The following is a 23453-nucleotide window of genomic DNA, read 5'->3' as shown; positions in this document are numbered from 1 at the left end:
ATCGAACTCAAGTCCTTGTCTGACAAACTTTTTGCGCTTTTTGTTTTCTAATAAAAAATTACAAATGTATTCAAAACTCGTTGATTTCGATTCTAATTTTTGTCAGATTTATGAGACCGGAATCGGATTCGTTTTTATGCTCACTCAAAAACTTTATCCTACTTGGATTCTACAAAATTGTTTCAATCTACTGATACAAGAATACATGTTTTCTTTATCACTCAAATCACTTCTTTCAAATCAAGTTTCATATATAGATATTTCTTTAGACAATATAGTGGTCATTTGAGTCTTATGTTAGCATTGGTTTTTACTCACCTTTTCTTAATTTTTCATTTTCATCCATAAAAAATCAAATAACAACAAAATATATTTTTAAGTAGTTTTAAAGGTTTTTTATTAAATATTATTGAAATGTAGAACGTACAGATTGTAATAGTTAAAAATGGTAAGCCTTAGCAGTGAAACACCTAAAAAATACTTACCTTCTTACATGAGCTCGTATCAATCGACGAAGAAGAATGCTGAGCTGCTAATAACACCAGAAACCAAGAGATGACGGGGCCGTTGATGGTGCGTTGAATATTTGAGTTATGTGAATAGCATGCTCACAACTGTCAATTGTGGTAGCGCTGGCGCTGTTAGGACCATTTGCGCTTCTGCTGCTCCAGCCGCCGCCACACATTGCTGACCGGCATCTACCTCATCAATGGGCCATTGCATTGCTTAGGGTTTCAGCTGTAAATACATAAATGAAAAAAGGTAACTTAACAATTTTCTCTTCAAACATTTCAACAAATTAATGGAGTAGAAAAAGTTTTAAAATAAAATCAGCGTCTGTGCTTTTCCTAATATTCTGCCATTAGTAAAGTTTCAATTCTTTTAAATTTAATTAAGTTAAGCCTGAATGGTGCCAATAACACAATACTTGATTAAACGTTGACGTTTATGACTGAATGTGTTATATATTTTACAAAGAACACTCACTTTGGCAAATAGTAGTTTAGCTGCGATCAGAAGTAAAAAAAAATACATAAGAACATATTTATGTGTAAAAAGTTAAAATTTACAAAAGGCAAACCATAGAACCAATTCTAAGAAAAATCACTTCACACTTATAATAGGAACATATGTATGTTTGTGTGTATATTTCATCATGTGCACCTGCACTTCACACAATTGAAAGCCATCGCCAACACGCATTTGTCAGTCTTACCTTAATGATGCTGCCGCGCTCCTTGGTGGCCGTCACTATATGTGGCTCTGAAGATTAGACAGGTCGCTTCAGTCATTTGCGCTTTTGAAAGCTCTTATAAATGAGCTTGTGGCGAATAGACAGGTGGCGGATGTGGCATTTACTCATTTATAGTCATATATATTTATATGTACTATATGTATATATATTTTTATTTATTTATATATACGCGAGTGCTGTTCTCATGTTTGCATTGTATTGTTTTAATTTCTGAAATTTTTATCTCATTTAAAGCCTTTTCTGTGAGACATGTACATGTGTGTATTCTTGCTTTCTTTATTCACTGCCATACAGGTTTGTGTCTGAAGTCTTTAGAATTTTGTGCTTGACTAGTTTAATGGACACGCGAAACGTGTAATGGTAATGTTATTGTAATAAGAATTGTTTATTAAATATTTTTAATATAATTTTGTAGAGGTTTAAGAACTGCTGAATCAAGATTGTCGATTTTTTCTACATAGATAGCAACAATTGACTGCAGCTGGAGCATTAAACAAGTTAAGTAGATGGTTAAGTGTGGAGCTTGTGTTGCCATTTTTGCAGTTTTGTTCGGTTCTAATATTAAGTAACATTTTGCATTAGTTGCACGAGTTTTTAATGAAAATGAGTAGCTTTTCATGTCAAAAGAAGATGACTTTGATTGGCTACAAATTTCTCTAAGTTTGACTGACTAAAAGTTTTTTATTATTTTGAAGACAAAAATACATAGCAGCAACTAGCTTAACTGTAAGGGGTTGCTATTTTTTTTAGGTTCCCATTCATTCAAACTAAAATTTGACCAATTAATTTTCGTTTCTCAAAAATGCCCTTGACCAATATGAACGCAGCAAAAAATTAAATTTATTTTATCATAATGAATAAAGCTAAAAACTTATTTATTGATTTTGGGTTTTAAAATCCGCAAAACATTTTTAAGTACAAAAAAAAGTTATTTTGTTTATTTAAAATTTATTTAATGTTCGTATACAGACAGACTTATTCACCGGATTCATAATTTATTGTTAGAAATTAAATGAAAATAAAAATTAGAGCATTTTGAGTCAAAATTTGAAATTTTTGTTTAGGTGTAAAATTCACTACATCATTTTACATAAGTAATATCGTTAAATTTCGAGCTTCCGCTTTCAGATATGAACAATACATAACCATTTTATAACCAAAACTCAAATTTTAATACCCAAATTTAACCAATTTATAAGCAATTTATAACCAAAACTGAAATTACGATTCATGGTTTCTATTATATCGCTTTTCCTTCGCCTTTAAACGTATATAAAGTGATATAACATTATTTTATTTTGCATTTTAGGTGACGAAATACACCTCTGTCAACATTCTGCATATAAGATTTTAGCTTTTACGATTATTTGTCAAAATGTTATATTATATGTGATGCCATAAAAATTTACTTTTTCTTTTTACATTTTGAATAGAATAATGAAATGCTGTTAATATTTTTCAAATATTTCGAGCAAAATTTTTAAAAACAAAAGTTTCATCTTCGTATGCAGCAAGTTTTGTTTAATAAATTAATATTACAATTATATTTTATTTCGCTTAAAATCTCAAATTATATGAAAAGAAAATATTGCTCAAAACTGCAGCACAACTTTTGTTTTTATACTGAGTTATTTGGGAAAACTCTGGAATGCTGACTTATTTTCACAAAAAAATAACAAAGACGAAAATGTTAAAAATAACTACTAAATTTATTAAAAATAATTGTATTTACTTTGTTCTGAATCATTACTTTGCTGGTAAATTAGTTAAAAATATTTCATAAACTAAAACATCTCGAAAGATTTTTGTTTGTATATTCAAAACCATAAAATTCCCATTCAACAAATAATAAAATTACTTCATGAATTCCAAATAAAATTATTTTCTTCAAAAAAAAAAATAAATAAATAACTAACTCTAAGCATTGCAAAATTTAATAAATTAAAACAACATAAATTAATTTAAAAATGTAATTAATTGACAATTATTGATTTTTTTTAAATATACAATTCGAATATTTGTTGATTGATGTCAGTAAACATTTATATCATACTAATAATACAATTAGCAATAATTGGCTTTGTAAGCGATTTAAGAAACATATATTAACGCCATAAATACATTTTAAGTGCAAAATAATTGCTTCGCGTAACAAGTCAACCAACTCGGTTCTTTAATTAACGCCCCACGAATGGCACAAGTGTTAACAATGAACACCCACGATTATATAAAAACAACAAAGAAAAATAATATTTTTTTATTTTTTATTCTTCAGTTTTCCAACTTCATATGCACGACGTATTTTCTTTTCTAATTAACACGCAAAATACGCCTACCCAAAAACAACAACGGGCAAACGCCAACGAACGCGCTACAGCAACAACGAATAGGCAGGTACGCACGAAAACATTTTCGCAAATCTCAAATATTAAATGGCAGCTGGAAAAATATAGAAAAATTAAAAAAATATTTGAGCGTAGCGAAAAGTTGCGATTTCAATTTGGCAGGCAGGCAGGCGGCTGCTAAATATTTTTGCCGAAAAAATTTGCATTTTTCATCAGGTGTTGCTCAAAATTATTCATGTGGAATGCCACATGTAGCAAGCACACGAAAATATTTGCCGCCTATTCGCATACCATTTAAGGCAGATTTCTTGAATTCGTGTTGGAGATATGAGCATAATGCGCATGAAAACACACACACTTATACATATGAATATAAATTTATATTCATGTTATTTTATATTATTTTTTTTTTCTACAAAAACTGGTCGTCCCACTATCTCGGAAGTAGGTGTGCGTAAATAATGGCAGATGCGTGTGCCGATAGTGACTTTGTTGCGGCTGTTGTTTGTTGTTGTATTTTATCGCTGCTTGATTTTTCAGCAGCGATTGCATGCTGGGGCAACACTTGTTGGGGGTTTCGCAATTAAAATTCTTTTTAATTATTTTTTGTTTTTGTTGTAAATTTTAAGGTAAAACAGGTTAAATAATTGCGATTTCTTGTATTAATAAAAATATGTTTTTCTTATGCCATGAAAAGCAAAGCTAATGACTTCAGAAGCTGCAATTATCGCAGCGAGCAGTGAACTAGTTTGTTGCTAGAGTATGCATTAGGGTGTTTCAAAATAAATTTTGATTTTTTTTTTTTTAACTTCTACCCCTCAAATGTTAGTGATTGACAAAACAAAAATCCCCCCTCAAGCCAGGCGCTGTAGCTTACAGCTGTAAGTGGTTGCTATCTGTTTTTTGGGCTACCATTCATTTAAAGTAAGAATTTTTGTCTTTTAATTCAAACTAAAATTTCACCAATTAATTTTCGTTTCTCAAAAATAACCATCACACATTCGGAAAGTTGACATTTCAGACTTTAAAAATTTCTGCAAAAGGGTTGAAAAAATTTCAAAATTTCTTTATAAGCACTCTTATGCATATAGCCAAATGCTTAAAAAAAATATGTAAATGTTGCACAGCAGTAATCTTCGAAAACAATTAGCAAAAGTTGGGCGAAAATAAAATAAAATAATTAATAATATTCACCCGATATATGTATTTAAAGGTATGCATGCGGTTTAGTACATATGTATATAGGTACATACTGATATTTATTGTGCTGCCTTAATGTAAGCATTTTGTGAAAAATACTCTTCAAAAAAGTATGTTTTAGCTTCTTAATGTTTGATTAGTTAATTTCGGCTTAGTTGCTATATATTGTGTAGTGTTTTCTAACATTTTCTTAGGTTGCTGGTTTTTTACGAGTTCAGTAAGTGATGTAATGATGACTATAAATAAATATTAAGACTATTCTGCAAATCTCATAGCACTATGTTTATACAAAATACAAATTTACCGAGCTCATATTTCAACTTTAAAAAAGTAATATATTTCATACTGCGTGCAACGGGTGGTATGATTAACTATTGAATGTATACCAACTAACTTAAGGGGTTATATATTGTTAAAATTTTCAAAAAATCTATTTTTTTAATTTATCTCTTTAATGTACATATATTAGAAATACACTCAGTATATTTCATATTGCTCCGGTGATTATTTTCGAAGTTACACACAAATTTGGAAAAGCGTTTCAGAATGCTTGGAAGTACAAGGCCAAACTTTAAACGCGTTTTTCTCAAAATGGACCAACATTACTTAAAAACGGCTGAACCGATCAGTCTCAAATTTTAAAACGAGCTTCTTAAGTATGTTTTTAAACTACCTAATCGATACTTTTTTCCTATCGATAAACGTTTTTTTTTATAAACAATTAAATCCGAAATTTTTGGCAAAAATTGATTTTTTTTCAGAAATTTTGATAAAAAATTTATTATTTTGTATATTTCTTCGATTAATTACTTGATTTTACATTATTTTAACAAAATCGGTTTGGTTTTTTAACTTCAAAGGATCCAGTTCAGAGATATAGTGGTCACCGCAAAACGTGTTTTTTGAGTGAAGCTCCCGTAGATCAGAAGTAGTTCCTTTTCAAATAAATATTTTTACTAATAATAAGTCTTGAAATACAGTTCAAAGATACCTTAATGTGTGTAAAAAAATTTTTCATTAATAAATTTAAAAGTTTTTTCAGGAAAAAGTCTGGAAAAATCGCTTTTTCGGCCTTCTAATTTTATATAGCCCCTTAATATGTTCTAGAAAAACTGAATATAACGATTTTTTCGGATTAAAAATTTTATTAGTATTAAAAAATGAACTGCTAAATGTTTTTATAATTTATTTAACAAGTGACAAATAAAGTTCACTAATAATACGATATACAAAGTTCGAACTATAGGGCATTAGTCCTCATTTTGGCACTTTTATTGGGTATTTTTCCCACTAAATCATCTTACTCTCATAATATAAGACTTAATATTGCTTCTAATACGCCCATCATCAGGTGTTTCAGCTAAATTATCAGTAAAGTTTCACTTTTAATAAAAGAGTGACATGTTTTCAACCATCGTTATCATCGATTACAAAACACAATTTTAGAAATTTAAAAATTCTTTTCAACTTTAACATGAGACCGCTTGCAGTAGTTGCAGTTTATAGAAGTTCATTCGAAAACACATCGCAAATGCCGTAACTTGTTTGGCTACATTTCGTACTGAGACGTACTTGAGGCACACGATTTCAGTATAAAAATCGCAAAGTAGTGCTTAAGGTCCAATAAGGCAAAGAAATCATACATTAGACTAAAAACATTACAGGAACAGCACCAGAGACGCTTGAAACGTATAAAGACAACACAAAAATCAAATGCAGCGAAATAACATTACCAAAACTCAGCGAAGTACTCACGCGCAGCGGCAGCAATAATGATTGTCACATAAAATATGTTATTATTGTTGATATTGGCAATATCTGATCAATAAATTTGCGGCGATAAATAATAAAAATTCTGGAAAATCAAAAAATATTGCGCAGTTCGCCCGCAAAAGAGACACTTCCACGGTCGAGTGGCAAGCGAGACTCAACGACAACAACAGGCAAGTGGACTATGAAAATCCACAAAGAATTTTATTTTTTCGCCCATATTTTGTACGAGTGGAATGTTGCGCAAAAATATGCGCCGTGCCACACAAGTTATGAGTACCTGCCGCAATGCGCGAGCAACTTGTGTGTATGTGTATGTGTACGTGAGTGCGGCGCACGTACTTAGTCGCCGTGTTATGATTGCAACATGACCCACAGCAAAACTTGATGAGTGCCACAATGTGGCATAGAAGGTGGTGGTATTTTTCTGTTGCAAGCATGTGTGTATGTGGTTGCAAACGCTGACTGGTAGGTCCACGGTCTTTGGTGCTTGGCTCTGTTGTGATGGTGATAGCGATGACGCTGCTGATGTTTAGCGCGAACTACTCAAGTAGCAATGCAACACAGCCACACAGCAGCGCAGAAAGCAAGAGTGCCAACTCGGCAATTGGTGTTGCGCACCCGCTGGCGACGCGTTGCGCAACGAAGCTTCAATGTGGCAGTTATCGACACGCTGCGCATCTTGTTGTTCGGCGTCCGGGCCGCTCGGGGCGATGATATTGGATAGCTGCCGCGCTGACTGACAGGTTGGACGCTTTGCCGTGCGAATGCTGTTGGCACGTCGTTTGGCCATTTGCAACTTGCAAATTGGCGTGTGGCAGGCAGTGAACTATTTCACTACTTATTCTTTGGTTTTCTTTTATCTACTTTATGGTTTGCCGGCACTTGGCAGTTTTTACTTATTTAAGTTTAATGAAGTCGCAAAGCGTTTCGGAGCAGATCTTATCATTTTGCCACTTGCTACTGGCGCTTTTGCAAAATGTGAAATTTTTATGCAACAATTTTGCAGATTATTATGTAAGTGTTGCATTTGCCGCGGCGATGCATTGAACAAACGCATGTGTGGTCCATGAGCACACCAAAAAGCGATACAAAAATGTCAGCATGAAAAATACTTGTACTTTGCAGCAAAATAAAATAAAATAAAAAACAGTTTACAATTTCAACTGTGGAAAATTGTTAAGCAACCAACAATCAGACAATACGACGAGGTCTACCGCACTCCACCAGCAACAACGACAAAAATTTCGTGCAACAAATATACAAACAACGGCGAGGAATTTTGTTTGCCCTTCGCAAATGTTGTGGCACAGCTGAGGTAGCGAAGTAGTAGTTGGCTATGAGCAGCAAAAAGTAGTCTCAACAACTCGCCTTCCTGCCACAAAAATGCCATTCCATTTCAAGCATGCAAACAACAAAGTTTATAAACAAATATTGAATTATGAAGGCGAGAAATCAAAGATATTGTTGTAGTGCAACACATGTCCTCCTCTTTTGTTAGATGTGCTTTGTTGTCTTATTATGTTGGCAAAGTTTGCTGTTGCTTTTGTGGCATTGTTTAGTACTCTGCTACATTAACAATAAAAAGAAATATACATTTACAACTTACAAAATGTAGCAACCAAAAATTGTACTCGTTACAACAACTGCCACACACTCAGCTTCACGTTCAGCGGCAGCAACAGCAGCAGCACGTGAATTAAATCAAAAATTGTTGAACATTAAAACTGGAGTCACAGGTCAGAGCGGACACAATGGCTGGTACACCTGGTAGACATGACAAACATATGAAGCGACGAGGAGTATGTGGAAAAATAAAAACACAACATATTTTGTCAAGAAAAATACAAACACATTTATTACACACTATTTCTTCTGATGCCTCATATCAAAAAAAAATATATACACATACCTTCAAAATATCTATTATTTATCCTGTCTAAGATGATAGTTTCAATATCGTTCTAACTGTCGTTGGAATTTGGATTAGAATTCGAATACCAAAAAAAAAATTGCATATCTTTAGGCAGCGTTTTGATAGTAAAAAAGCGGACGCACACCTAATACTGAGAAAAGAGGATTATCAAACATAGGGTTCTAGTAGAAATTGAAGGGTAACGGAACAATAGGGCAAATAGGCACGAAACCACTTTCCGCTATATGTAATATAGACTATAAGGGTTGATAATTTTTCTTTACTTAGGTTAGATGGCTAATTCGAAAGATCGCACGTGGACTGCTATATGTCATCGAGTCCATTGTGAGGCCATAGAATTGAGGAATTCCTGTGTTCGAACTTGGTGGATGGTCACTTCTCTGAAGGCGGCTGTACTCTGGAGCAATATATTTACTACTACTTTAATCGCTGCTACGGCTCGTCTTCGAAGACACTACAACAGTCCGGAAGTCTGAAATTGGAGTTGATAGAAGGCTCCTGACAGTAAACCGCTCCACCAACGTTCCCCCATGCTTTGACCCATCCGTAAAGAAGCTCACGGCACCTTTACTCCAACAAAAAAGAGCCGCCAGAATTTGGTTTGGCGACTCCATGGTCCAATTAATTCGATATGAAGTCAAAGTGTGTGAGGATATCCGAGTGTTTTGACTCTTGTTCTTTTATGCACCCAGAGAGTCTGATAACAACTTTTGCAGTCACACCACTTCCGACGATGCCACGCTTGAAGTGGACCTTAGTGCCACATGCTGATGAGCGCCGACCGTTAAACGCTCTTGAGTTTCTTTGCAGGTGTGGTATTTTCTAAAGCTTTTCACTATATAAAGATTCCAATGATCATAATAAGCTTGATTATGGTATCGGCGAGAGACCCCAACTTTCGCGAATGGCTCCTCTACAGTAGTATAAGGCTATTGATTCTTTTTTTCCCTCTCTTAGATATTTGGCTTCCCTCCAGTATGAGCCCTAGATATTTCACTATATCCGCCGGTTGAAGACGTATGTCTCCCATTTGCGGCTGCGGTGGTACAGGGATCTTGTATCTTCGAGTAAAAATACCATCTCGGCAATCACGCGGAAGCTAAGATCCTCAAGTTTAAGCAGGTCGCTAACGACCAGAATCTATAGAAAAAGGGACAGAACTCCAATTTACTAACTACTTTAGGGAGCAAATATTTTTTCATATTATATATGTATGTATGTATTATATTTTAAGCCATCTCAAAGTGGCTGATGAGTTATTATGTAAAGACTTTCCATCTTAGAAATACAGGGCTTTAAGAGCGCACTTTGTTAGAGCGACGGCTAGTTTGTAATTTTAATTGCAAAAGAACTTATATGTCTAAAATTTTAGTTTATAACAGAGCTACATAAATTTCAAGAAATATCTCAAAAACCACGCCACCGAGAGAGAACTTCTAAAATTTTGTTCTTAAGGACCAGAAGACCAATGTTTTTGAAGAATTTTACTATAAATGTAAAAACTATCGGTTTTTCTATAAAAATAGAAAAATTTCTTTTTTTTCTAATTGCATTAAGAATACTATATATAAGGATATAAACACCATTCGAAAATTCCCATCTTTCCATTTTCACAGATATCCATGTATGTATGTGATGTGAAAGTATTACAAATATTCCAATAAAACCACTGTGCACCGAATTGTATCTTTAAACGCCAGAGAGTACACAGTCCACAAAACCGATAGGCTTATACGTGTACACGCCATGTATCGATTGAATATTAAGTCAAACTCGTTTGAGAATTAGCAACACTTGTAAATTAAAACCACAATCTATCAAACAGGAAGATATAAGATACAGTTAGCGCGAATGAAGTTGCCTATTGCTCATCACAGCGGCACAAACTTATGAGCAACGGCAGAAACTTGTTTTATCAACATAACTTTATAAACATAAATACCCAAATATGTTTACACCGATGTTTAATAGTCAATAATAATACATAGAAAAACCGAAAATCTATGCCAGCATACAATTATTGACAAATTGACAGTCCGAGATTCGTTTATCGGAAATTTGGCACGCTACGGCCCACTTGGCCCGAGCGCTGAAGTGCGATGCGAAGCCCACATATGAAATTTGACATTTTCCTTTGTATCACGCTGTACTTGTAGTAAAAGGAAAACAAAATATAATACTTGTATTGTATTTTACCGGCATTAAAGATAGAAAATATCTAGCTTTCTGCGCCCCTCCTATCTAAAATTTGACATTTACTTGAACACGCTGTAATGCACGCTGATTTTGTAGTTGATGATATGCTCACAGCGTCACATTATCAGCATCAGCAGGAAAACAAAATACAAAAAACAAAATAGTGCCAACATAATCATTAGCGGTGACACTAAGCAGCCAACACGCCTGAGCATTCGCTCAATTTCGCAGGCCTTTCACGACGCTTGCGATTTTGACGCTTGACATTCGTCGCTCCATGCTTTGGTAAATAATGGCAAATACTTTTCAAACAGATCTCAATTATGCCATCATTAAAACAAATAATGATAGTCACTAGTGTTACAGGCAGTTTTAACAAGTGAGAGGCATTCGTTCGTTAACAAGCAAATGGAGCAGTCGCAAACAGGTGTATAAAAACTACTTAATTTCTTTTCAATATATTTTGATATTCGTTCAATAATAATTTAAAAAAAAAATTAACTATGCATGTATTCGGTTGATAATAACTTGAGATAAACAATTTGGGCATTCTTGACACTAGGCAGTGTCAGTTCCATGGATAATGGGCTTGTGAATGCAGGGTTGCCAATGTGTGTACATGTGTTTCGCACTTTTGTTGCTCTTTTATTTTTTTTGGTTTGTCTCTTCGAGTATTTGGTAGTTCAATTACCTTCTATGCCTCTGGACCAACACGTATTTGCACTAATGAAGCGTAATTCGTTTGCTTTTTTGGAGACAATCGAAAGTCTAAGCATACATACATAAATATGTATGTATTGAACTGAGTTGAAGTCAAATAATTGAGTCCTATTTGAGATTGGAGTTCTTCGAGAAGAGTAAATTTGAGAATAAATTTTAAGTGTGAATAATTTTTTTGAGGGTTTGTAATAACATTAAGTATTAATTAGCTAATCCCAAATGAATGCAGTTGAGCGATTAAATTATGCCCAATGAAATATGTGTGTATCATATTACTTGAATATACTGAGTTTTCAACAAAATGAACAAAAGTTAGTAAAATCAGCAAGATTGATATTAGGTTCCATTCCCAGGATTGTTGACTTGTTTGCATATCAAACTCATACACCCTTGTCTCATGGGCAGTTATAATGCTCTCCATGAATGTGGAATGGGAATTCGCACGATCAATCATGTCCAAATGGACTCGCGAAAAATTTCGAGCCCTCTTGCCATCTCTCTAACACTTGCCTGATGATTTTCATGCACCATATTATTAGTCTTTTTAATATTTTCATCAGTTGAAGAGGTCTTCTAGAACCAAGTATGTCTTCAACGATTTCTCGACCATCTTTGAAGGCTCGTAGACTTGTGCTGATAAAACAGAATTCTTTTTTCGATATTTTTATCCATTATAAAAATCGCAACGCATTACTGAGGTGTACCGACATAAGCAGTTGCTGTACACAAACTGGTTGAGAGATCGCGCTTATATTTGGCATAATTACTGAAAACACTCTTGCAAATATAGCAAAACAATTTTTTGAAATATCAATTATCCGGGTAATTTTATTAAAATTGACGAGTTATTTTTTGTTTTTTCTATATTGCTTAATTATATTTTTAAAATTAAGTTTTTCACTAAGAAAAATTTACTTCAGTTTCTAAGATTTATGAAATGCGAAAAAAACTTCAACACAATGCTACATTTATTACAGGTTTTCAAATTAATCTAATAATTCTATTATGCCAGCTACACATGTTAGACTAGATATGCATGCAAGTTTTCGCAGTTAGACATGCGCACATGTAGCTCCATATCTATTGAGCGATCGAGAAACTTTTTTAAATATATTCTTTTGGCATATTGTACTAGTCTTTGCAGAAAATCTAGCTAAAACCTGAAAAGTAAAGCCAAACTCAAACGCTTATCTGCTATTTGAAAAAAAAAAGGTATTCGTATTTTACAGTTGTTGCTTTCAAATATTGTGCGGTTATCATACACCCACCGAGTGGAATTTACAATGAGCGGAACACGACTACCATAACTTATTGACTGATAGCAACAAGCTTTGTGTAAATATGCGAAGATAAAATTTAATAAAAATAAAGAATAAGCTTGAAGTCGCTGCTAAAGTGGAAATATGTATATTTTGTGTATACATATGTGTTTGTATGTATGCATGTGAGCTTCGTTATATTTCTTTACCATAGCTGGCATGTGTTATTAAGACTAATCCAATTGCCAAATTTTTTACTTCTTTTATAAACGGGATAAGTTTTCGAAATTTTTTTATTATGCCCATTGAGTCAAGCCGACCGCTTATCGATCTCGGGTGCTGTAAATACTCACAGCAGAGCGAACGCGCCGGCTACTGAAATTGTAAAAAATATAAAAATACAAGAACTGCAAGACAAAAATATTACAATGTTTCTACACATTAGATCTAGATTGCGATTAAGACCTCTCCGCTTCAAAAGGCGAAAAAAAGTTTTCAATACACGCAAAGTTGCGCCAGCCAACAACACCAAGTACTCGTACTCATTTGATTGCCAAAAAAATGTGCATAAATTAGCAAATAATTTTTTTTACAATTCTGGCAACGCCACTACAAACGTTTTCTATCTGTATGTTCGACATTTAAGTCATATAATTTTTGTTAATTTCGTTTCTAAATCCAAAAATGCAAATTTTCCAATTATTCACACACAGAGTTGCCAAAAATATGGCAAGCAACCACATGAAAAATTTTTGTGATGCCGCTTAGAAGAAATAAAATCGCGCACAGACAATAACATAATTTGTTGTAATTAATGTGATTTTATACGCCCGAAAAGCGCAATTTATCGCTGCTCTAATTGCCGATTTTTAATGCAAAGTTTGTGTGTTAGTTTTTTGAAAATAAAAATTTTTCAACAAAGAATGTATTGAGTAGCTAATATCTTATAGACAGCCAGCAGTTGTGCAATTGCAGGAAAATAATTGCATCGGCAGTTATTTGCAAGTATTTTTGGTAGCATTGAACATTCAGCAATATCGGTAAATTATACCCAATGCCTGTGTTGCAAGGTAATTATAACATTTTTTTGATGCGAAATGATGAGAAAAGAACTTGGCCAGGTTTTGTCTTAGTTAGCTCGCATACTCTTCAAAATCTTAAACTTAAGCTTGTGGGAACTTAACTACGGTCTGGACCGATTCGACACATTTTGATGATTCACTAAAAATAATAATTGAAATATCCTTTATTTTGATCAATTTGGTATAAAAACAATCAAATTATCGAAAATTATGTATCAGGTATATGGGGGTTAGAGGGAGTTTAGAACCAATCATTTTTTATACCATACGCCAAATCAGCAGAAAAATAGCCCTGCAAATGTCTTTGAGATATCTTACAGATTAACCGATATTTTCGGTATAAAGTTAGCCATAGACATTGAGGTCCTCATAATCGGTTTCTGGAGACTTCATAAAGTCAAAGACTATTTCAGACCACTGTTAGCCGAGAATTATCGCTTAAAGTACTATTCACAATGATTCATATTTTGATAAATATTTTCATTGAGTTTGTTTAGTTATTATAAAAAGGAAATGTGTAAAATATTTTATAAAATTCGTATTATGCGAAGTAAGTAGACCTGGATGCTATCCGATAATTTTTTTCATGTACAAAGTTTAGTCAGTAGTTGTCGAGTTATGAGATTTCACTTAAGGATAGGCGGTACCGTGCCATTATTCAAAATAAATTTTCCAGATGCGATCAGCATAGTATATTGCTACAACACGACAAACTACAATACTAACTTCCATATAAACTGATTTATCAAAATCAAGTTCTGATTCTTATTTATTTACCACTTATGTCCATAGAAGCGCTGCGGCTCTGACGTGCACATCCAAGATTTCCTCTAACGTTTTGTAGCCGAAGTTAAAATTTTTCTAATTTTTATTGAAACATTTAACTTTACTTCACTCAGAAAACTTCTCACTGTTGTTGTTTCTATACAAACTTGTCATGAAATATCAATTAAATACGTAAACAAGTTGGCATGCGGAAGCAAAATACTTTATTCTAATTATTTCAACATTCACATAATCATAGTCAGAATAATACACCGTGCGCTACCACAGAACAACTGTTTTGTGCACAAAGTCATTATCTAACTACATATGCAAGCGTGGCGATAATTTAATTTCAGAATTAAATAAAAAATATATAATAACCAGTCAATAAACTTGGAAAACCGAGCACTAGTTTGCCAAACATACAGTTATTCAGTCGTTATACCATATAATATAGAACCAAACATACAAGTATGTATATGTATGTATATATAAGTATATATGGTGCATAGAGATAAATAAACCCACTCGTTCGCTAGTTGGCAGTCTGTTTGAGCAAGTGGGATGCGACCGTCGGCCCACAATGCTATTGATTTTCACACAGACACATGATTATTCTAAACTTTCTTATATATATTTGTAAATAGCATGCATATATGTACGTTATGCATTCGTCTAACCAAGCGTCCTATTCTTACGGCAACTCGCACCATTTTAATTGGATTTTAATAGACTCGCGCCTTTTCCACTGAAATGGCCGCATACCTCTGTCATTCGAAGCACGCTGCACTTGCCACTGATTTTCGTTACAAGTAGCAGTTTTCATAAAACGACTGCCACATGACTCTCGAGTGGAATGGTATTCCGCTCCTCTACTCGTAATAGGCTCTGAAGTTACTTGTACTTGTAGAAAAAATAATAAATTGAATTGAATTCCGTTCGTTCCTGTCATTCAAATTCCTTCGACATCATAAAATGCGGCGTTGCCATCGCCGCTAACGCCTTGCTGTCACATACTCATATAAGGCGTCTTAGTCGGTGATATTGGCAGATTAGTTTTCCATTTTTGTCGATCTTTGCCACTTAAGTGTTGATACTGTTTGAGGCTCCAAATAATTACCGAATGTTTGTATGTCGGGTTTCTTTATAGGCGGAGAATTTCAGCAGATTATGGTTTAGTGTCGTTAATAAAATTATTAATTAACTAGTTGCAAATGTTGATAGAGAAAATTATTTAATTTAAGAGATGCATTAAATTCATAAAAAATTGTTTTTATTTCCAATGGAAAACTTTTGAATATTTGGAATTTTGTATGATTAGCAGTGCTTGGTACAGTACAAATAATAATGATTATCAAATACAGTGAGGGAGATTACTTTAAAGGTGACAAAAATTGGTGAGATAGTTTTTCATTCTGCGATATTCATTCATAATCATTTATAAATTCCTCCCAAATGTAGGCAACATTTTTCATTACTGAGAGACACATAAATCTTAGGCATTCAATTAGGAGCTGCCATTAAAATAATTTCGTATTTACGGCGTATTAAGACTTTTAGAGAAGAATACTTGTTAAATTTAACATTTAATTTTTGAATTTGAGAAGAGAGCTGATAAGATTTTTGTTTGAGAAAACTCATGTAGGCATATTTACTTATCTTCCATAAAGTGCCGAAAAGTTCACAGCCATCGATGTTGTGCATTTGAGTTCAATTGTAGCTTCGGCACATTTTAATATACTTCGGAAAGTTTCCTTTGAGGCAAACGAAAGGAAAATAGTTCTCATAACAGCCGCCGAAAATTGCTTAACTCTTATTGGTCATGTGTATAATTGAGGCGCTCGCCGCAAAAGAAATCAGAAGCTAAGTCAAAAGATGTTGGGAGGGAATTGCTAAATGGGTTGTTACTCGTAAATCTTATATCTTACATATTTCATATAATGCAATTTCCTCAAAAGTAACTAGCCTTTAAATATTTCTTCTCAGATTTCTTCTAATAAATTTTTTAAATCTCCAATGTTGATGATTCTCCATAAAACGAAAAAGCAGCTTGCATTCTACATGATTATGTTATGCTGTAAGACATTAACAATAGTGCCATGTTAAAGTTTCCAAAGATATGAAAAAGGGCTTGTAAAATTACAAGTATCTGCACAGAGACTTCACTGCACTCTTCCATGTACTTTTATGTGATATTGTAAAATATTATGTTTGGTTCACTGGCTCACCATTGACTTGACAGTCTAAGCTGTCGCTATCAAGTTACAAAAGCCTCAACAGCGACATGGTGTCACATACAATGTGCTGCAAGGCGGTGCAGTGAAGCGCTAACATTCCAACAGCCAGCGATTTATGAATTTCTGCTGCAAGCGCGCAGCATGGCTGTCTCCGTGTGCAATACAGACTTACAGCGAAAATAGAAAGAGGTGAAAAATCTTTGAATGCCAGCAAGGAGTGCAGGAAGTGAATGCTTAAGCTGGAGACCGAGGAAAGAATGGCGGAAAAAGAAAGTTGCGCGGTGGCTTTAGTTGCGTAGGTATGTTTGTAAGGAGAAATGATAGTCATAAGAAAATATTTGGCTTCAAAAGCTCTGAGATAGCTTTTTTCTAGGTATCGCTAAGTATATATCTACATCCGTGCGTTCCTCTGCTATGTCAGTTGTGTATCAACACCAATGTTTCGTCGTTAGTATTTTACGAATTGAACTTAACCTAACTGTCTACAAGTTTGTATCAATATTTATAGCACAATGTTTATAGAAGTATTATGCGCGCTGATCACACGCTTTTATTTACCGCTGCGATGATTGTTAGACAATAACGTTGCACCTTCTCATAATCCAGCGTTTTGGCCACAGTCACCTGCAAATATAAATATGTAGTTGTGTATTTGTTATTTTTACATATCACACATTATTTGGTTTAGATACCTTTTTATTGATAATGTAAATTAAAGGCTAACGACTGAAGATTTTTTCAATCTTAGCGTTTGAGGTGTGTACACGGTGTATAACCCATATTTAATTTGCCTTAAATAAATATCTGCGTTTATATACATATCTCTAAGTAATTTTGGTATGCAATTTGATTGATTACATCGATTACTGACAAAGAATGACAGTGGAAGGCCAACATACATACATATATTATATATGCATGATGGCACAGACAAGTATAGAATATGCAGCAGCATATGCAAAACAACATGCGCATATCAGAGTTGTAGATAAATTTGCCAATGACTGAGCCCACCAACGCAACCCGACTCTTAAAAGGATGTACGATACATGCACACATATGTGCATATATTATTATTTCTATAGTAATTTTTTCTATGTATACATGTTGTTTTATTTTTATTTGTTGCTGTTTACTTTTGCTTTTTGTTCAAGAATTCATCGATACAAATGTGACAAGATTTATTGCCTGCATTTACATGGTATTACCCACCACAGTGCTGCAGTTGGGCTTATCTCAGATGGGTTTGGTATTTAGTTTGAAATAATTTGGACTTAATATGATTTTATTGATCACAAATATTCGAAATCTTTATATTTGCTTCATATTACATAATTACCAGTTGGTTGATTTGATTTGAATTTGGAAATTTCGAAAATGATTCGAAGACAATATCTATTAACATGGAGGAAATGATTGCCTGAAAAATTGATTTGTTTTTTGTAGAATAAATAAATGAATTTACATAAAGGTAAGCAGCGTTTGTCTGTAGGTAATTTAGATAGAATTTTTTTTTTATGGTAATAGAGTTTTTTTCCAAAAGTTATAATTGAATGTCCAACGACACTTTTTAAAATTAAGCACAAAATTAGCTTAATATTAATCCACAATTTCTTGATTAGTGTTTTATGTAAACTAGTTTTGTAATCATTTTGTATCAAATAAAGCGGCTATTTCTTATGGGGACTAGCTTAGCGAAAAAATTGTATCATGAACGTAAACCATTTTTTTTTGTTATAAATTACACTAGTATCTAGATCAGTTTTGTCAACAGTGGCAAGACGCAATATGAAATTTTGTTATTGAAAGACATGACTAAGTATGTAGAGTACTTGCCATTCAATTTAGGGATATAATTTTGTATTATTTTTATTTTATTATTCATTATTCTTTCTTAAATCAGAAAATAATCGAAATTAAATTTGCTTTTATCAAACACCTATTTTTGAAATTTTTTTTTACAGTGATACAGTTCATGAATATTTGGAGTTGAGAGGCAACACTTTCGCATCCACTGTAGTTTGAAGAAGCATCTGACCGAAGTGACATTTTCTTCTTTCTATATCTATGAGGAATGGTCTCTGAACGAAAACAAATGAAGTGAAAAGAAAAGTAGCATTGAAACCGATTTCTGCGCTTGTATCATTCGTAACGAACCCCAAGTGAGTTTTCCTTTTTTAAAAGCTTGAAAGAATGAAGGCTATAAAGACATTTTAATAAGGTATCACAACCAAAGCTATGCCAATAATATCAGAATTTTCTGAAAATTTTTATTAAGAAGATCTCTAGGATTCAAAAAAGAATTTCTATGTTATGATATATGCATACAACTTGGAGATGTACATTTTAAATTATAAATTCAGGTCATTTCTACAGCAAACGTATGTACATACATGCATAGCAAATAAATGCTTGCTTCCTTAAAAGACAACTAGAGGAGCATACGAGTATGCATATTAATTTGCACATCCGACTTGTATAATTGCCTAACACTCACCTGCCCTTGATGGGGAAAGGAAATTGCAAACCATCCGCAATTGTCATTGTCTCATCTTCCGTTGTGTTTGTGCTGCCCTCAACAATAAAATACTCGACGAGTCCATTAACACCGGCATCCTTGTCCAACGCCTGAATGCGGCGGAAGATCGTCGTGCCAACCGGAATGCTCTACAAAGAAACAACAACAATAATAAAAAAGTTAATGAAAGGAATTAAAAAACCGTAAAAATGGAAGAAATGGAAGAAATGTTAGAAATAGAAATAATGCCATAAAAACAAATATGTATGTATATGTGTATTTGTTGGTGTGTGGTTGCAAGGGAAAAATGCTGGGCAAATAAAAACGATTTTACTTAAGAAAATCACAGTGAATGCAATAAACGAGATGCTGACAGGAAAATGACTGTTGTACATACGCACCAGCGGCACTAGCAACATTCACCAAGTTACAACAATAGCAATATATAGGCATTGTAGCTGAAGGCATATGGCGCAGTGGCTCGCAAGCTTAAGACATTACTATGCATTGCAGGTGGAGCAGTTGTAGGAAAATTACATGTTGCCATTGCAGCAATTAACATAAATTTACTCGGCTTGAATGGCAAGTGAAATGTGCGTGGCTGGCCATATTTGTAAACGAGAGCAGTGCAGCAAAGTGTCGGCTATTCAAAGACACAAACGAGTGGAGATTGAGTAAAAATCACTTGAGGAGTGCACAAGAAGGGCCGTAGATACTTAAGTGGGGAGAATAAATATTGAGCTTTTGCAGTGCGAAGTGGCAAAGTGCTGGCACATGTTTGGACTTTGGAACTTTAAACGGATAAGTTATGCTAAAGTTTGTGCGACGCAGTTTTCGAGATGCTGGCAATGAAGTCAGCGAATATGTGTTGTTTGCGAAAGCTGGCTGCATATGTATATAGATAGATACGTACACACTTAAAGCCATTGCGTAACTGATGTTGATATATTATATGGTAAGTATAGAGGAAGTCTGATAAGCCAGTGTCCTTTTTGATATTTTGGTGGAGGACATTGCAAGGCGATTACGATATTTTAGCGGTTATATTCACTTTTGAAATTAAAATTCAATAAATTGTGTTTTTCTAACTTGGAAGTGAATATAAATCATAAAACGCTAGGCGAATGGATGTTCCTGTCAATTATGGCATGCTAACACATATAATAATTTAACTCTCATATTGATTAGGTGCAAAAGCTCTGATCAGAAATATTTTCGAATATTGAAGATACCAATGCTTAATATTCGTCTCTTTACAGTCACAGCGAACACACGAACCAACGATCGATCGAATTGGTTATTGCATAAAATTACCCAATCGCGTAAAAATAAAAACCAATTTCAAAAATATTTATACGACTATTTTACCTCCTAAAACATTCCATTAAATAAGGCATTTACATTCGAAGAGAAAATAAAAAGTCCATAGACACATGGACTTATCACACCAACCTCGTATTTCACTACACAGATACGAGTTGGTGGAGCCATTGCCAAAGTATTCTCCACCTTTCTTCACTGCTTGCTTTAGTTTTAGACCACAACACTCGACGCACATCAAACCACAAACCAAGTCATAGCCATAAAGCCGCTTGGAAGAATGTAGGCAAATGCCAATACGCACAGCAAATGTGCCAAAGGCAAGCTGAATGGATGACGATTGCAGTAAGCTTTATTTGGCTGAACGCTGCATTTAAGGTAGAAGACTACTTAGCTGCTAAGACCCCAAAGCGTTGGGTGTAGAAAAAAAGTTAAAGTGAAAGGAAAGAACTTGCCTATGTACTATTCTTTCTAAGCCCTTGAAAAGGGCTAAGTATTTACAATTTCAATGATGCTTCGCAGGCTTCTAGGAATATTTGTATATGCACACATACATATATGTATGTATATATATACATAGTATACATACAAAGACAGAAGATACAAACACACACACAAGCCCATGGCCTCACAAACTGCCTACTTTAACCCATTTCTAGTTGCCGCAGACGATAAAAATAAAGCAAGTGGGTGTAAACAACAAAAAATTAAGAGTAACTTCAACATACAAACAAACAACAACGCCAACACAGGCAAACAAGTCGCTTCTGGTATTAGCAGCGACAGGATTTAAATTGGCAGCGAAACGTGCTACAATTTCCAGGAACGCCGGTACCATTAAGCCACACAGAAATATTGGAAAAAGCAGCGAACTTTCAAAACAAAAAAGAAATAAACATTGCCTCAGGGGATATTTGGCAACAATTACTTGCCCAACTGACATACACAGGCGCATGCGCATAGAATTGAGCCCGCATTCGCTTTGGGCTGCCAGCAGCTTTCTCGTTTAACTTTGATTTACTGTTTTTGTCACTGTGCCACTTTGTTGTTGTCATTGTTGTTGTGTGTTGACAATGTGCGTGTTGTTATGACGTTGTTGCTGTTGTTGTCTCCGCCGTCGACTTGGTGGCGCGACACAACAATATGGTCAGTGGTAGCAATAATGTCGGTAGCAATAACAACGCCAGTTACAACAACATTGGTGGCTTTAACATCATCAGTGAAAAAAACAACGTCGGTGTCAACAATAACGTCAGTGACAACAACAATGTCAGTAGCAACAACAACAGCGCCAGACAGACAGGAATTGCTAACTTTAGCGCGACCGCATTTGGTGCGTGTTGTTTATTTACGTATTTATTAATTGGAATCTTGTGGCGTAACACATCTACCAACGCACATGCATACTTATATGTATGTGTCTGCAAATATTTGATTATTTTGTTTTGCTGTTTGCTCCCATTTTTGGTTGTTTGCTCTCTGCTTCTGCGCGTGTGTGATGATTTAGTTTCTATTCCGCTGTGGTTATTAGTGGCTTATTTAACACACAATTAGCCGAACGAGTTTGCTTTGGTTTAATAGTGTAGACATTCTTCGCTATCACTTGGCCGGTCCGTTATCGTTTGCTATGTTAGAAGACTTATCAGTGGGTTGTTAGAACCTCCTTTAGGTCTTAAGTGGCCACATGAGTCGATTAGTAGTTATTATTGCACTTTTTTTTCAAAGCTTGGCAAGTTGCAAGAAAAAGTGTTAAATTTGTTATGAGAAGCAAATACAGAAGTAATGCATTATTTGTTTGGCTTTGATGGTTCTTAGAATTCCGTATTAAGTATTATAGGGGTTAATGTGCTAATTTTCAGCTTTTGAATTTTTTTTACTTGTGTATATATTTATAATTATTTTTTAAGGACTTTAATGGGCAATGCTTTACTTATTAATATGTACTACCATTTATTAAGTAGTTTTAGTGAACTGCTTAGATTAAGCCTAAATAAGTAGATATACTACTACAGAATAGAAGGAGAAACAACAAATGTGTGTCAGGTGATAACATTTAAAGAAATTTTTTTTATAAATGCTTAGTATGATATATATATTTGGTGACTAGAGACGATTATTCTGAGAAAAGTGTCATAATTCATTGCGATTTCAAAATTGACAGAACGGCCAAGGGAAGATTTTGATCTCCATCAGAGAGGGTTTGAACAACATGGATATACCCAAACGAATTTTTAGGAATGCGATATTCCGATATTCCGCCCAGAATAAAATGCTTCTCTTTAGAAAAGACTTTATGGAGAATATTGACTTTTTACTATCAAAATGCTTATAATTTTTATTTGGCTGTTTGCATTCCACTTTTTTAAGTGCCCACTAATTTGCATTTTGTTCGAAGTATTATGTGTGGAATGCCGCACTTCCCGCATGACTGCACGTGCAAAAAAGGCACTTTATGCTAATAAAGGCAGCAACTACTTAGTATAAAAGATATATAGAGATATTTCCCATATTTATGTAAATTCACATAAAACATTTACGGAAATCAATGCCTTTTTGTAAGCAAGTTTGGCGCTTGAGTCTTTTGTGCATGCGACTTGATCCATTGTCTTACTCTACATACAAGCGTACTTATATAAGAACAGATACTTGTAAAGTTCGTTCCTAAATAACATATTTCGAATACACGCATAAATCATATACCTATGCAAACCAGTTGACAAGTGTTAAATATGAATTCATAAATAAAAAATAGCGTTTGGTAATTACTACACTATGTGTAACAAAAATCAGAAACGATTGAAAACATATATGCTAAATAACCTGAATTTCCACTGAAATTGCATACTGAAC

The 23453-nt window shown here is 34.0% G+C and overlaps 1 long non-coding RNA gene across 1 annotated transcript in view; it reads right to left on the bottom strand.

Moving 5' to 3' along the window:
- Positions 1 to 463: 463 nt before the first annotated feature.
- Positions 464 to 23453, bottom strand: part of LOC120766276 — a 43653-nt gene continuing 20663 nt past the window's right edge. Inside the window, exons 3-5 of the long non-coding RNA XR_005704590.1 lie at positions 19263 to 19432; positions 17324 to 17389; positions 464 to 738 (exon numbers count right to left, since the gene is read on the bottom strand). This is a non-coding gene — a long non-coding RNA (uncharacterized LOC120766276). The remainder of the gene's footprint in view (positions 739 to 17323; positions 17390 to 19262; positions 19433 to 23453) is intronic.

Source organism: Bactrocera tryoni, chromosome 1 (assembly GCF_016617805.1).
Source record: "Bactrocera tryoni isolate S06 chromosome 1, CSIRO_BtryS06_freeze2, whole genome shotgun sequence".
Taxonomy (NCBI): Eukaryota; Metazoa; Arthropoda; class Insecta; order Diptera; family Tephritidae; genus Bactrocera; species Bactrocera tryoni.
Note: the sequence above shows the minus strand (reverse complement) of the source record. Positions and strands in the feature narration are given on the sequence as shown.